This window comes from Dinoponera quadriceps, unplaced genomic scaffold (assembly GCF_001313825.1).
Source record: "Dinoponera quadriceps isolate SergipeBrazil2010 unplaced genomic scaffold, ASM131382v1 scaffold2167, whole genome shotgun sequence".
In the NCBI taxonomy this organism is placed as follows: Eukaryota; Metazoa; Arthropoda; class Insecta; order Hymenoptera; family Formicidae; genus Dinoponera; species Dinoponera quadriceps.
Window position 1 is genome coordinate 426123 of NW_014556702.1, and position 13994 is coordinate 440116.

The 13994-nt window shown below is 43.4% G+C and overlaps 1 protein-coding gene across 3 annotated transcripts in view; it reads right to left on the reverse strand.

Moving 5' to 3' along the window:
* The window catches only part of LOC106747983, a 163193-nt gene that overhangs the window by 30030 nt on the left and 119169 nt on the right, over nt 1-13994 (reverse strand). The window lies entirely within an intron of this gene.

Below are 13994 nucleotides of genomic sequence, written 5' to 3' on the forward strand. Positions count from 1 at the left end.
TTACGAAGAGGGAGCTTCGCAACTCGCCGCGAGACCCTCGAATTTTCCACCTCCTCCGTTTACATCGAGGATCCACGAAAGCACGCAACGATAAACCGACTCTTCTCGAGCCGGTTTTTCTGCGGACTATCGACGAGCGTCCGCAATTTCGACGAGTATCGGGCCGCGGCGATGACGTCAGGATACTCCGTGTAAACGGTATTTATGATACCGGTTGCTCGCGATCCTCGCTATTAACTGCCCGCTGTTTACTGCCGTTTAGCCGAAGGTGATATTAACTTTATTAAACGCGACCCTCCCTCATCACTATCTCCCCCTCCGCCCTCCCGCTGACGCACGGAACGCGAGGCTATTTCCCAATTACGTCGGGTCTGCCGTCTCGCGGCCGAGATAAACCGCATACAGCGGTGTTACGCACTGACGTATAAAAAAGAGAAGAGAAAGGTTACCCTCGTGGGCGAGACGCGGTTCGCACGCAGCTCGCCTGTTCGGATGTAACTGCTCGCGCGCTTTTCCCCCGGTGTATCGAGCGTGTAACATTCGAGCGAGAAAGAGAGATATAGAAACTGAGGGAGGGGAGGAGGGGGGGAGGAGGAGAGAGAAAGAGAGAAAGAGGGAACGGTAAACGACGTTTTGTAAGTGCATGTTTTATTCATAATCGAGACGAGAGTCGCCGGGGTCATCCAGGGGGTGAAACGCGCGTATCACTGCGCCCCGGCAATTACGATGGACGACGCAACGCCAGGATGACGGCCGTAAATGTACCCTCATCTCTCTACTCGCTTTCTCTCTCTCTCTCTCTCTCTCTAGCTGTAACCGGCGCACAATACCGTCGAAAAGTTCAGCAACACGAGCGAGCAGGTCGGGCGAACGGTTTCGGGCACCGGGTGCTCCACCACGTGAAACACTGTCCGTGTTCCGCGAAACCAATCTCGGATGGAGAAGTTACGACGATCAGTGAACGGCGGAGAACTACCGGAGGGGCTTATCGTGCGGCCGATGCGACTTGCTTCCACGCGATGTATGTTTCTCCTTCCGGACCGGAGAGCGCTGATCCATCGCTTTAATTTCCGTCATTAGAAACGCGCGAAACGCTTGAACGGAATACGCGCGGATTGCGCGGTGGCAATTGTTAAACGGAAAGTTGACCGAGAGTAAGGGAGCAGGGAGAAGGAGTTTTCCACGTGACGCGTTCTGTTCGTTTCGATCTTTCTCTTTTCCGTTAAGGGGACACCGAATCGATAACGAACTTGACAAGCGTAAAAATAAAAAAAAAAGTATCAAACACGCGAAGCCCGTTAAAAGAGCGTCGCGTTACATATCGGCCCTCCGTGTTTCCCCGGACATTTCATGCGTATCGCGCGGACTTGTATCACGGCGAAGAACAAAACTGGGAGCCCGGGAAAAATTCGGCCTGAATAAGTAATAGGATCTGCGCCGTTTCTGCCTGTCTTATTTCAGCCCTGGCTGCATGCGGTAGCCTGAAATATTGAAGAGCGCAACGCACCGACTTTATTCGGGCTTCAAATTCAAGCAACCATAACGGACAATCGAGCTTCCGTAGCGGCTGAATGAAACATTCCCGAATCTTGTGGATCTTGTCGGTGAACGCAACGAGGGGCCACGGTTTAATCATATAATCTGCAAACGGCAAACAGCGCCGCGATACGCACCGCGCGAGACCGCGAGATCATCTTCACGAGAGAACCGGCAGCGACATTCGTTCGTGATTCCGCGTTACGCGAAAATTACTTGCGTGAACGTACCGACCACTCGATGGAACTATTAACTTGAATAATGTTGCATCGGTGTCTGAAAGAAAGAGAGAGAGAGAGAGAGGGGGGGGGAGGGCGCCGATAAAATTACACTGGGATATAAATATCGATATGACAAATTACCACAGTGTCTTACGCACGAAAGATAAAGAGAGAAAAAGATAGATTGAGAGACAGAGAGTATAAATTACCATAGCTTATCAAAGTACAAAATGATTAGATTACCATAATTTGAATGGCATTATGTCGGGGCGTAACATTATTCAAATTTTCGCAATATGTCTTTCTCAAATTGCCGCACTCTCTCCCTCTCTCCGTTCTCTCCGATCGCCTTGTTCCTTTCGTGTTATGGTTAGAGACGATACCTCCCGGAAAGAGAAGGAACGCTAATGAAAGGGTGGTCGGTCAGCTGGCTGGCTGATCGGTCGGTTAAAAACTGTCGGTGCGCGTGTATAAATCAAAGAAAGAAAAAGCTCGCTTAATTACACTTAGCGCCGCGACTGACGCGCTCGCCGCGATTGATGATCGATGTATCGACGGCGCGTCGGCGCGCTGGCGAGAAAGAGAGAAAAGGAAGAGGCAAAACGGGAGAAAAAGAAATACGATCGGGGGGGGGGGCTGTCCTCCGGCAGTGATAACGTCGATGCAAAAATGCACGTTCTCGTTCTGACACGCTCGCGCGCGAGCGAGTGTTTCCTCGTGAAAAATGGAACGGCGCGTTTGAAAGTTGGCGCGATCATTTATAAAAATGCCCGAATCGCCCTTTTTCAGATCACCCCTCTGACTGACGCGCGCCTCGGGGACGGGGAGGGGAAGTAAAAATATTCCGAGCGTCCTCCCGCTTTACGCTTGCCCCCTTGGGGAGAGGAAAAGGATACGGAAACGGCGCGGGATGCGCGCAACGAAACACGAGAAATCATCGTGTTTCACGATTTATCCGGAATGCCGGGGGAAGGTCCGAGGGGAAGGCAGTTGAAACGGAATACCCGACGGAAGGCCGGGGCGGGGAGCGCGCGCTGTCACGAATCCGTTTCGTTTTATGTGCGAGCTTTACGAGGGCGCGGTCGTTCCTGCCTGGAATTTTACTGTTCGAGCCGAAAGGAGCGAAACGGGGGAAACACGTTCGCCGGGCGCGAAGCGCGTAAACGCCATTAGTTATTATCGTCGGAACTGTCGTCGAAGCGTTCGCAAGCGCGGAAAATACAGATTCAAAGCGACACTCGCTTTCGATTATCGTGACGTTCGCAAACCTACGACGACGACGACACGACGCAATCGATGCGTTTACGCGAATTCATGGAAGTCACAAATAGGGGGATCTTGTGACACCATGAAAATATCGATACTAATATTGAAACAGGTTATCTAATCCAGAATATCGATATAATTAATAATACCAGTATTAGGACAAAAGTATCGATGCCGATGCTGGTATCAAAATTTTTAAGTTAAAACTTGAAATTAAAGGAAATATAAAAATCAGGGAAGTGTATTCGCCTTGCAAGCTACTTTTATAAGGGGGTTTCGTCTACATGTAGTAATTTTACTATAATATCAAGATACTTCTACCTTCTGCACCAGACTTTCTACGGTTTATAATCTAAAAACGTTAAAAAAGATGTGTGAAGGCTCTTGTGATCAATAGTCGAAGTTTGAAGGCTCTTGTAATCAATAGTTCCGCATAGTTGTAAAAATGTTTGGCCGTTTTCTGTTTACATCAACAATCCATAAATAACCGTAAAATTAACGTGACAGAAATCATGAGAAAAGACAGGTTTAAAGCATGAGTTGCATAAGTTACAATATTCACGTAGCAAAAATACATATCTTGAAAATAGACTGAGTAAAAATAAAAAAAAAAAGATATCAAAACAAAGTAGTGCTAATATGGCTACGAATATCGAAGCAATATACTCAACAAACTATAACAAAAATATCGACTCAAAAATACTCAATATTGAGAGAAAAATATCAATACTATTATTATATCGATAGTTCTACAATATTCCTAACTGCGCATGAATTCGAGACGTTAATTGAATCTGTAACCGTCCGCCGCAGCGGTCATGTCATCGGTGAGGGCGGCCCGAGGGTGCAAGCAACATTCACAATACATCGGCAACGTAATAAAATTTTTATATTTATTGTATATAAATATAAATAAAAATAAATAAATAAATCTATATATATTTTTGTGCGCGATTGCCCTGATGGAGAGAACGCAGCCGTATCCAATAGCGCGGCGCGTGTCGATGAGTGCGCTTTGATTTTCGTAATTAGAGCGCGCTCGCGCGATTTTTCAACAAGTTGATCGATGCGACGATCGTTTCCAATTTTTTTTTCCTCCCGGTTTGCATTTGACATTGGACCTTCATGGGCGCGCGCACGCGGTCGTCGCAGTTATTTTCGCGGAGGGGTTGTAATCGCACGAAATGAAATGAAATGGGCTCTTTGTCGAGTTGTATAGCCTGAATATTTGAACCATCGCAAAAGCAAATGTATTTTGTGTCAATAGATATCATTAAAAAAAGAAAAAGAGAAAGGAAAGAGAGAGGGAGAGAGAGGGATGAGGGAATATTGGTTCAATATCATTTCGGCAGCGACCGCAATGATACGCGTCGCTTAAAAGGCTGCCTCCGTCTTTTGGTCTCTTTGGGCGCGTTAATAGCTTTTTATTTGACGTCGATAAAATCGCGATATAATGTGTAACAAAAGGGTTGATTAAATTTCATCGATGCGAAGTCGATTCGCTCGCGATGCCATCCGCTCAATTGCATTCCCGACTGCACACGTAATGCTCACGTCAGTCGGTGATCCGTCCCATCGTAAAAACGCTTCAACACCTCGAACAAGCGCCGGACGACAACATCGCGAGCACACGCACATGTATACACGCTCGCGCGCTTTCCTTTTTTATGGTACTTAAACTTTTACGAACGAACTCCATCGAATTTCGTCCCCGAGTGCCTTATGGCGCCGACCAGACCGGTAGGCTCTCTCTTATTCTTTCCCCGCCGACTTCATCCCCCTGGTTTACGATTTACATGATAATGTATTTCGCATCCGAGGCAGGGATGGGATTTCTCTTCCACGCGCGTCCGCGTATAAACATTCGGACAATTATATTACGTAATTACGTGTCGACCGAAATCAAACGCGAGATCGAAACATTCGCGCTCTGTTGAACATTTCAGCGAGAAATTTCAGTGAGAAGTACTGGAATATCCATCATATAGCTTCGATCTATCCCTCTGTCCATTTGTTGATTTCCATTTGTTCGGTCCGCTCAAAAAGTATCTGAAAAGTCAACGCATCGGACGCTGAGGTTAAGGACAGTATGACGGATTAGTTGCTCTCACAGCCTAAGGCTGTGCCCTTCTTTGAGGGCATACAACGGCTTCCGTAATAGTGAGGTCACTGTCTCCAAGTTCACGGCAACTACTTCTAACTGAAACGTGTGTGTTGTCCTCAGAAATGCTCGTCACCTTTTCATTTGACTATAATATAATATGTAAGCAAGAATGTATAATCTTATATGAAAATGAATCTTGCTTACATAAAAAAAATTTCACACAGAGAAAGAGCTCCACTGAAAATATCGTATTTTAATTATTCAAAGACAATTTTCTCGTAAATTGAGAGGGACGAATATTGGATAGAAGGAACGATATCTTCGAAATGATACAATTCTTAATTTGAAGATATCGTCCTTTCTATCCAATATTTTCTCCCCTTAATTCATGAAAATTATTCTTGAATAACGAAAATGTGAATAATATTTTAGAACGGAACTATGTAGAATTTATTTATGTAAACGAGTTTTATCTTCGCATAAGATTATATATTCTTGTTTATACATGAGAATATGAATCTTGAATTGACCAAATTTTTGCTCAGTCTCTGAATAGTGAATATACTCGGATATGCGTGCTATATTATCCCGCGGATTTGTAGCTTCACCGCGCTTTCTGTGTCGTAAAACTACGAATCTGAAAATAATGCAGCATGCAAATTCGATATTCAAAGACCCTCGGTGATGCATTATTGATGCAGCATTAATGTAGAAGTTCCTGTCAATAAAGTAACCTAGTAATCGATGCAGGGATTTTTTTATACGAATTTTCCTCCCTTTGACAACTGCAAAATGACGTACGCCGCGCCGCGTTCATTATACAAGCGAGTGAAATGCTTTATGATTTAACTGTCCGAAATTACATATTTGTTCACGCGAAAAAAAAAAAATAATGAAATTTTCCATTTGTGCTTAATATACGTGATATTTGTAATATCCAAATTATTCAAACGGGCGCACGTCAGTGTTTCGTTCCACTTAAATTCGAATTATTTCCATAATCAAAAACAAGGTACAATGATGCCCCCGAGCTTTCAAATACATCCATATTCATTTATAGCTCGAACTTGCCTCATAGGACAGAAAACGCGAATATAGACCACTTCGATCACCAAATCTGATGCAATAAATTGTCAGCTGTGATTACTATTCAACGTCAATCGAGCCCCAATAACACCGAACAAACTCCAATCGGGGAAAATATGTTCATAGATGAAAGAGCCAAAGTTCCGCTTTTTTCTCTCTTTTTAATCCTATCTGGCGAAAGAGAGTGAGAGAGAGATATATATATATATCGTGACGTGTCACAGGATCTCTCGCGTATAATCGGCAGTCATGCGAAAGGGAAAGAGAAAGAGATAGGAAGAAAGAGAGAGAGAGAGAGAGAATGAGAGCCGAACGACGTTCGGCAATAAATGCCCGACAAAATGGAGAGGGTGGAGAGAACGATAAAGCTAGTCACGTACATATTTCTGCGGGGAAAGAAAAAAAGAACGGACTGCCGAAATCGGGCAGAGGCGAGAGGAGACTGAATATTTTGCGCCGAAGTTTGCCCATCCTCTTACGCGCAAGAAAAATATGGAACTAGACGAAAATATCGATCGTATATGTGTGTGTGTGTGTGTGTGTTACAAGTGCAAGAGTTTATCGCTCGCTATTGCTTATTCCACTTTAATCGGGTTACCGCGCAATACTTTTCTTCCACGAGCGATTCTTTTGTGGCGGGAAAACCGATGCCTCGTAGCGCCGAAAAAAGAGATGTAACCTTCACTTTGAGGATACGTGGAAACGTTTACTCCAACTCCGGCGCGAAGATAACGGATATGAAAATAACGCGAAGATAATCAAATGTCTCGGATTAGTCCTACACGAAGTGGCGGGCGCGATTTCTCGCGTAACGGGGCGTCGCGAAACGGCGACCTTCGCGAGCAACAATGCATAACAAACGCGCTCGCGTAATACAAAATCCCCGAGGTTAACAAGGCGTTCCTTCGTCACGATTCCAGAATTCGTCGAGTGTCTCACTTTCGGGCGGGAGGGATAAGCCAAGAAGATGTCTCGAATAAGACCCGTCCCTCCGTGAAAAACCTGCGATGAGGGCGCGTAAACGTGCTTGGATTACGGGAATAAGTAACGAGGAATTTCGCTCGCCAGTCTCGCGAAAACTTCTCGCGAGAACTCTTGCCGCGAACTTTCGCCCGCGCGTCCCTTCGGCGTCCCGTCGAACTGGTCGAAACTGAATTCGCACTCTCGCGCGCTCCCGCGAGCGTTGAAGTGAATCGCGCCCGGCATCCGTAAGCATTGCGGATATAATAATTCCGTGGGTCGGCGCGTTTTCGAGAATACAGACACGCGCGTCGATTGCGTTATCCGTGGAAATTATTCGCCCGTCATTTCATCGTATCTCGAATGCGGCCTCTAATATCGAAATTATCCGTCGATACAACGAACGTACGTAAAGAGAAATAATTTTGTTGCGTTGCAGCGAAAATATCGTTTTTACTGCACTGAGAGAAGAAGTGTTTCAACATTTATTTGCGGGATATAAGATTTACTTTGCGATATTATCTCGGCGAAGTGAATCTTATATCTCGGAAATAAATTTTTAAGAATTTTTTCCCCAATGTTCCATATTCGTTATGAAAACGACAGAATTTAGTTGACGTAATGAAATTAGCGAGTTATTCATAATTAGAGTAGAAACGGTTGTTGCCACACGGAGGAAAGTAATTAGCTGGCACGGCAAATTTTAAGCTGTCGTAGCAAAACCTCTCAGTTACTACATGGACAGCAAGACGATTTGTTAAAAGTACTAATTGCAATTTACCGGATATTACTAAATTTACAAATTATTTTACTGTGAAAACCAATTAATAAACAAATAAGTAGAAAAAGACTATTTTGTTCTAATGGCAAATTTACACGTTCTAAGGACAAATTCAATCGGCCAAATTTTTCTGTCTTAGCAACAAAATTGTTTCTGCTCTAATTACGAATAATTCGCTAATTTGGTTATGCCAACTAAATTTTATCGCTGTTGCAACGAATATACAGCAGCAATGAGATTTGTGTGTGTTGGTTTCGCTACAAGTAAAATTATTTTTCTCCGAGGAGAGAAATTTTGCTGAGTGAACTTGTCTTTAGGACACGTTAATTTGCTGTTAGATAAAATAATGTTTTCCTTCATTTGCTAATTTGTACTTATAGAAATAATTTGTAGATTTGTAAATAAGATTCAGCAAAATATATCCAGCGAATGACAATTAATTAAATTACTCTTAACAGATCGTTTTGTTGTCCGCATAGGACCGCATTCTGAACATTGTTTTATCGATAAAAGTATCTTTAAAAGCGGCTTAGTAACCACCTAATTGGCTGAGAGGCCACATTTAAGACACTTTTTATCGATAAAAGAGAATTCAGAATACGGAAAATTATTTTTCGCCGTGTGCGTGCGATTTTTTAGCCCTTTCTTTCTTTTTCCTTTCACAGCGACAACCGCCCTTATGTTTACGTTTCATTGCGCCATTTGTTTCTCTTCCAGAAGTTATATCCTAGAGCATAATAAAGCAGATTCTATTCTACAACAGAGAAACGCGTGTTGCTCTCCTCTGAAAATGGCATGTCATATAAAAATACCGCATAAACGCGTAAAAATACACGCCTTTTCTTTCCAACGCAATTAAAGGTTACACGGAATCCAGCGAGGCGGGAGATAAAATTGCGGCCGGGTAATTTTCGTTTAAATGCGCGTTATAAAGAGTTCGATGGATGCACGTTTTCTCGGATAAAGGTTAATCCTCGCGCGGCGCTCGTGCGCGCTGGCAACGACGGGCGTCGATATTTTCTAAGCTTCCACGGATATTTCTGGCACCATCCAGAGCCTCTACAGCACGTATCACTCTCGTCTTGGAGAGTCGGAGAAATTCAAGGCACTTAGCGCGCAAATCGCGAAGCACCTCGTGCCTCGAAAGGTTGAACGGATGAGTCTTAAATTAGACTCGCTGTGAGCGCAGTGTAAAGGTCGCGGGAGAGGTCGCCGGGGGTTGATGAGTTATAAGAATTCGCGAGCAAACTTTCATCGTCGAACGACGCGGCATGCGCAATTGTACGAGCCGTTAGTAGCGGGCTCCGATCAACCTCAAGAAGCGGTGCCGTGCGACGTGATGTGGAACGCTTCGAGCACCCTTCATAATTCAGGACGACGACGACGATTGGTCGGCCCCGAATCGCGAATTGTGCCGCATTTAGAGCTAATCGTACGTATGCGGTGTCAATAGATTCGAACGGCTCTGAACGGCCTCTATATAAGAGGCGCGCGCCTCCTTATCGAGGCCGAGAAATGTAACTTCGCAGTTAATGCTACGGAAGGAAAGGAAAAGAGAAAAGAGGGGAGGAAACCACGACACTGTGTTGCGTATCGTAGGAATAATTCGCAAATTAGCAGGACTGAACTTTAATCGTTTAGAGCGTACGCAGTACGAAAATTTTGTGTTATATTTCACACATTTCGTATGTCCCAAACGGTCCGCACAAATTCTTATGTTAATCTAACGCGAAGTGAATATGTTGAAAGTAACACAAATATTACGTCAAAAATCAACACAAAATTAATATCCATATATTAATCGACACTAAAATATAAAATGTGTTATTTTAATACTTGCATATGTTGAATATCGATTTAACGCAAAATGTTGACATAATGTAAACACAATCTGTTAAATTAACATACGGGTATTTTGACAATTTAACACGAAAAAAATATTTAATAAGAATTTTAACATAATTTTAATACAATTACAAAATATTTTTTATTATATAGATACGAGAGAGAGAGAGAGAGAGAGAGAGAGAGAGAGAGAGAGAGAGAGAGAAAATTAAAATGATTATTCTTTAGAACTAAAAGATTTATACAGCGCGGAAAACGCTTTAACGCCATGGAAAATACGAGAAATGATATTTCACAGGCTTCGTAATTCATAATTAACGGCGGACACTTCAGGCACCGGCTGGAAATAGGAATTTTACGTTTTTATTATTGCATACTGCGAAGAGGAAATGTGTTCGCATAACGATACATGGTTGAAATTTTTCGGCATTTTTCTTTTTATTTCGTACTTCGTTGAATTAAAAAACATCTCGGGGAGGAGTCACTTTTCTCTTCTCCGCACGGAGCACGAAAAATTTTCGCGGAACACATATAATACGAAAATATACGTACACAATGTAATTCGAATATCGTTGTAACGAATCTAATTAAATGGATATATAATTACCGAACATCCCCATATCGCCGGTAATATTGTTATCCGCGGTTGAGAATGCCGCAAAAATGTCAATAAAATTTTGCGGATAATCGCGCGCAAAATGTGGTGCGCTATTTAAATATATATATATATATATATATCTGCGCCGTTGCCGTCGGTAAAAACCGATTTGATCAACGTCCAAATTAAATATTCATTTGCCGCATTCTGTGTTGTAATCGGGTTCACTCGATTCGTACATGGCAAATACGACGGGGCAATGCCGAGCAAAAATTCCGAGATTATTTTTATTTCGTTTCCATGCATATGCACGTCAGAGCGGCCCTGTAAATCATTTACGAAGGGCATATTGTTATAAAAATATGCCAGTGATATATCGTGGAGAATACTAAGCGAACGAGCAAGAAATAAGATATATATATATGGAGACAGAGATGGAAAAAAAGCAGAGGAGCGTAAGAGAAAGAAAAAGAGAGAGAGAGAGAGAGAGAGAGAGAGAGCCGAATTAGCCTCCTAATGAGATTTTTGTCGTCGCTCGCGTTCTGTTTACGTTCATTAAATTAATGAATATTCTCGCTTACAGAGCATAATTAAAATCTTGTCTCCTCCACCGATGCTGTGCCGCGCGTCGAATTTACGAGACTCCCCCGCGCGGCGTACAGCGAGCCGTTACGACGCAAACACGAATCTCGTCGCAGACACAAAGGGTTCCTTCTATCACGCGGCCTTATGGCCGGTTTACACGCAACGGAACGCTGTCAGGTTCGCACGATGGAGCGAAATGAGGCATACGTCGGCGACAGCGCGCGTATGTGTACGCAAAAGGAAGGGTGACGGGACCGGGGGTTTATCTTCTGACCACGTCCATTGGCAGTAATAGGATAATGAATCGTGAATCATGGACGTACGGCGGACGATTATATTTTTATTGTGACCCACGCTCAATTTATTCATTATTTTGTTGAGGTCAATATCATTGGGGCGAGGTGTAGGACGCTACCGCCGTCGGAAGGAGTTCGTTCCAGACGTTAGTGGCATCGCGCGTTCGCCCGAATCAGAAGTTGGCGAGGAGAAATCTCGCGCTGAAACGCCGTATTTTGCGGATTCCCGTGGAGAAATCCTTCGCTCGGGAACTGAATGTTTCCCAGTCGAAATGTTATGATGCTATTCTGACGCTTTTAATGAAATGCTATAGCCGTTGACGAACTTGATAAACGTCGATAACGGTGATAAAGCCGATCCTCCAAACGTTATGTTGCATTAAATGTTACACAAAATGTTATGTTACAATTTACTTTAACGATACTGTCACTTTTTAAATTTCTCTCTTGAATCTTTAATTATCTTAAATCTTCAATTCTACAAATTGAATTTTAATTTTATCTTCAACAACCCACTCTGATGCTGAAACAGCGAAAACGAACATTTAAGACATCATTAGGGTCAAAAAGTAGGGGTTATATTATATAATTAGAAATTGAATCTATTTCGTTATCATAGCTTTTACTGTTGTTTCTATTACTTAGCTTCTATATTGTAAAATTGAAAGTTTAACATAAATTTCAACTCGGATTACGAGCGAAAAGTTTGATACATTCACTGGAGTATTATTCCGCGAGATATCACAGAATGCCGTCAAGGGCTCGGCATATGTTTGCGATTTTCCGCGTGGTAACTTTGGCATATGATATATGCATTAAATTAATTCGAAAGAAGGACAGATATTTATACGAATGAAACGAGCGATCGCGGATTCTCTGAAAAATGTCAAGTTTGAATTATTTTCTAAAGCGGAAAAGAACAGAGGTTAACACGCTCGGAATCAGCAATGCGATCGTGCTGAAAGCGGGAGAATTCAAGTGCTCGCATTGCGAGTAAACGAGATGCCGATTAAACAAATTCCACCATGGCGCAAACAACTGTCCACATCGATAGACGTACGACTTTCGCGAATAAACGTAACTCTCACAGCGAAAAAAGTCGAGTTTCCGACACGCGCGATTGCAGGGGGACGTGATTTCTGCGAATGAGTATCTCGCGAGCACGAGCATTACGGATCCCATTCTCGCGCGTTCCGGAAGCGAATCCCGGAAGCGGTCCTGCGGCCAATAATTCCGCAGCACTCGATTTCCGGCACTTCGTTGGAACTTCGTTCCGACGGATCGCGACCGGCGGAAAATCCCCAGCGGTGATTCTCACGGATAAAACGGAATTTAGAAAATAAGACGGAATGACGGAAGTCTTTGTATGTTCTAGAAGAAGAAGAAGGAGAAGAAGAAAAAGAAGGGAGATAGAGAGAGATAAATGCTTTTATTGTCATTCTAGAACATAGCTTTCTAAAGGCCTGTTTCACAGACTCCGATTGACTTAACCGACCGGTTAAGTGTTAACCAGGATTGGTTATTTCTAGTCAATTCTGCTTGACGACAAATATGACTGGTGAATTCCAATGGAATAATCAGCGAATGAAATTAATCGGAGATTGTGGAACTGGCCCTAAGAGCGTTGCAGTGGAAGCTTTTCTCAATACAAATTTTGTAAAATCGGACTCAGTTGTTGCAAGATGAATTTGTTTAAACGCTTCGTGGAAAACGTAACAATAAACAAAAAAGGGAAAGAATAAACTTAAAGATAAAATAAAATAGAGTAAGAGAGAGGGAGAGAGAGATTCACAATTATTCGCCTCGACTGTCTTTTTCTGGAGGGGGGGGGGGGAGAATGGTACGTAAGATGTCAAATAGAAAATTTGAAATTAATTAATTAATGTGTGCGCGCTTGAATATGTCAAATGAAACGTTATTAAGGGAAATTGGGCCGCTTTAGTGGAACAAAATATGTATTCTTCGATAAAAATTATTTACTCAAGGCTAATACAATACGTGCAATAAAGAGCGCTGCGGGCGTAACGTTCCTCCGCGATCTTCATGACCTCCGCCATTTAGCTCCATTTTCCTAGGCGCGTTTCGCTTCCGCTCGAATACGGCGGTTTTTCATGGCGCCCACAATTCCGTCTCTTCATCATAATTAAACTGCATAATTATATTTATACACTGCGATGAACAGTCCGTGTTAATATGCGAGACTCGGGCGAGCGCGCGCCGACGAAACGGCGCTCTCGCGAGCAGGCATCGCCAATTTCCGAAAAAGGAGCGAGAGGAGAGGAGAGAAGAGAGACTTTTTGAAGAGCCCGCCGCGCAATACCGCGGCGACGGGAGTAACTCGATTTAAAAGCGCCGCTGTTAAAGCGGAATTGAGATAAACCGATGAAACCGTGGAAAACTGGAGAAACCCGTAGAAAATCCCGTAGAATCGACTTAACCGTGAAATGACGCGCCGTTACAGCACGTTCCTTTTATAAAAGATCGTTCAATACGAATAGGCCGGCGCCCGATAAGAGTCTCCATTTTTATATATTCGAGGTAAGGAGAGCGACGATAACGACCCTCGAATTTGACGTCGTTATTTCCCTTTGGGAAATACGCAAAGTGTCGCGTTCCCTGGCAACGTTCGTCGCAGCTTCGCGCTTACCGTATTTTCCGGAATATTTTTCTGTGTGATACGTGAATAAAACCCTCTCCCCTCCCCCCCCCCCCCCCC